The sequence below is a fragment of the Crocodylus porosus genome, unplaced genomic scaffold (genome assembly GCF_001723895.1).
Source record: "Crocodylus porosus isolate Cpor-Errol unplaced genomic scaffold, CroPor_comp1, whole genome shotgun sequence".
Lineage (NCBI taxonomy): Eukaryota > Metazoa > Chordata > Crocodylia > Crocodylidae > Crocodylus > Crocodylus porosus.
The window spans coordinates 58,655,842-58,659,078 of NW_017728906.1; the positions used below are offsets into that span (position 1 = coordinate 58,655,842).

Below are 3,237 nucleotides of genomic sequence, written 5' to 3' on the forward strand. Positions count from 1 at the left end.
GCCTGCACCACTTCTCTTGGAAGTTAGTTCCAGAACCTACTCTCTGCCAGCTTGTGACCGTTATTCCTGGTCACTCCTGGCGGTGCTCGGGGGAACAGGGACTCCCCCAGTACCTGCTGATCCCCCTTTAGTTCATGAGACTAAGTCCTTTAAATTAATTTTAACAAAGCCCCAGTTTGCTCGTTGTGTTTAAGTGGCTTGCAGCAGCTATGCACAATAAATTGCAAAACTGGGACCTAACTTGACTGGGAAAAGGTGGGGCTTGGGAACCCCCCCTCAAAGCCTAGGTTGTCAACAGGTGCGGTAGAGAAATGGTGTTCATAAATCAATCCCCATCTTCCACATGCAGGAAAGTCATCCTTCAGGTAAAGAAAAGATAATCACAGATGCATTAACTGCAACTTGACAGCTCTAATATAAGGTAAGCTACTGCTCACACTAACACTATCTGAAATTAGTAATCAGTTGCCAATGAATGAACAGTTTACTAACCGATCTCTTGCAAGATGAAAAATACCATAAAGCTGTTCAGAAAATTTCCACTGAAACATTTTTAATCAGAATTTTTTAAAGGTGTTTTGGCAAAAAGTATATTTTCCTTCCAATTCTAGGGTAGTGGGGGCTAACTTTTTTTGGCAAATGTACTACAATTTAGCCCTGTACCCTTCCCTGAGTGCCACTCCAATTCCTTTCCCTTATTGAATATGATGTTTTCTGCTCCCTGCCCCATTTGATGCTCTGCTTTCTGCTCCTTTCCGCATCTCTCACTCTGCAGCCTGTCCCTGAGCGCCACACATGCCACACTATGCAGCTAGTTTCCAGAGTGCTACACATGCAGGCTGCCTGTGCCACTTGTTGCACCCATGCCACAGATTACCTATGTTTGGTCTAGGGAATAGAAAGCTTTATTATAGTGGTGAACACCAATGTGTCTGACTTCTTCAGACCTCAAATGAAATCTTCAGTCAGTTGAAATATAATGATGAGTGGGAGAATAATTTAAGTATCAAGGGGCAAGGATATGTGGCTGGTTACTTTTACCCTCACAGGTAATCAGACTGCTGTAGGAAGAGATGACTTGGCAACTGATTTGCTGCTAGCTGGAGTGCTGTCATGCTGTAGGAAACCATGGAGCCATTACAGAAATCCAGGAGTCCTTATTCAGAAGGTTTCTTCGTATCTTAAGAATTTTGCTGCTACAGATACATTTATTCCATCTATTCCTTGGACTTTCCTGTCCTGAATTCTCACAGAAGATAAATGATAAAATTCCCAATCCTGGTTACAGGGCAGTAGTAGTTACATCTCTCAGCCTGTTGTAACCCCACATCAGCTGCTACCTGTTCTCTTAGAGGAAGTTTCCCTCCCTCAGCTGCCATTCCCAACTACTGCAGAACCTCTGGTGCCAGCAGCACATCCCTGCACCAGCTCAGCAGGCATCCCCTGGAACCTCCTGCCAAATAGCTGTGGAATGGAAAGACAGGAAACACATTGCTCCACTTAGAGAAATGAGGGGTATTGGAGTGGTTACCTTTCTCCCCCAACCATAACTCACCCTGAGGCAGCACTTCTCTTGCAAAGGCAATAGAAGCACATTACAATGCTGAAACCAGCAAGCCAATGGGCCAAAGTTGGGCTCTTGCATTGGTAAAATGACTAGCTTTTCCACTCATGCTGCTGGAACTTGTGACTTTAAAGCTTTTTGATTTGTGCTTTTTGACTTGTGATCCAACAACAGAGAACTTGGATATTAGTTGACGGGAAAAATAATAGAACTATTTAAAACTATTTTTAAAAACAGCAAAACAAAGAGTCTTAAAATAATTGTCCCACAATGCAATATTCTGCTGTTTTCCTGTAGTACTTTGGTAGTTGAGAAGGAATGAATGCATTTGAACAGAGAGGGGGGGACTTGTGGAAGCAGTGCATCATAAAGCTGTCCTTGATTTAGGGCCTGAGATAGCAATCATACATGTAAAGGCTAAACACCCTGACCTAGAGAGGCCTTCACAGGTGCCAACTATATGGCCTGTCTATGGTAAGAAAAGGAAGAATAAGTACTTTATCAGTATATGGAGAATTTCTTCCCAGAGATAAGCTCGAAGATACCATTAGATGGTCTTTTCTGATCCCTTGTGTATCACAAGCCAGTCCATTTTACTCACTTGTCCCTTTATTGAGGCCATATTTTGTGCCTGATGGAAGTGTTACTCCCAGAAAAGAGTAATTTATCTGACAATGGCAAATGATATAGTACCTGTCACTTTCTTCAGCAGTTTGCTGCAGTGATTTGTCACCCTTGCTATTAAAAAAACCATAGCCAATTATTAATTTGAATGCATTTGGCTTCAGTCTTTAGCTACTGATTCTATGGATTAAAAAGCCATTTGGTGAGTGGTATTTTCTTCCAAGAGAAGTAGTTCATGCAAAGTAATAAGGTAATTTTTTTCTCTTCTTTTTGGTAAACTAAGCAGGTACAGATCTCTTTATGTCTGTCACTAAGGATCCATTTTTGTGGCTCTTTTTGGCACCATCTCCAATTCTCACCATCTTTTTCAAAGTGTGCACACTAGTATTCTGTTCTTACCAATACAATGTGCACAGATAAAAATCACCTCCTCTACCTTCTACTCAGTACCCCTCCATTTATCTGTTCAAAAACTGCAATTGCCCTTCTTGCCACAATGTTGCATTAAGAGCTCCAGTTGAATTTCTAGCTCCTGTTGAATTTCTTGTGATATCTAAATTTTGAATAGATAAAAAAGTAGAAGCTGCATAAAGTTTAAAAGCAAATGTGAAGACAACATTAAGCTTTGAAATAAGTGGAAATAATCTCAGACTATTAGCTTTAAGTACACAAGCATTCCTGCAAACACCAGTAGGATAAAACCTGTTTAGAGCAGTGGTTCTCAACCTCCTTAGACTCAAGGCAGCCCTTCATAACTTTTCTGAACTTAGCAAAACACCACTTCAAACACTAATTTAAGTCATTTTGGCTACTTGCAGATGTTAAAAACCAAAAACGTGCTTTACCGGAAGCAGCAGCATGTTATTTCAACCTGGCTCTGCAGTGTCTGTAAAGATCAGTCACTTCAGTGGGGTGCTTTGGTGCTTTTAGCGAAAGCTGATTCAATCACTATTAGATTAAATGCTGACCTCGTGAAGGAACACCTTGAGAAGCTGGATACCTTCAAGTCAGCCGGCCCTGACAATCTGCACCCCAGGGTACTCAAGGAG

General features: G+C 41.5%; 1 long non-coding RNA gene across 1 annotated transcript in view; it reads left to right on the forward strand.

Moving 5' to 3' along the window:
* Positions 1-61: 61 nt before the first annotated feature.
* LOC109305966 overlaps positions 62-3,237 on the forward strand; it is an 11,182-nt gene continuing 8,006 nt past the window's right edge. Inside the window, exon 1 of the long non-coding RNA XR_002099790.1 lies at positions 62-421. This is a non-coding gene — a long non-coding RNA (uncharacterized LOC109305966). The remainder of the gene's footprint in view (positions 422-3,237) is intronic.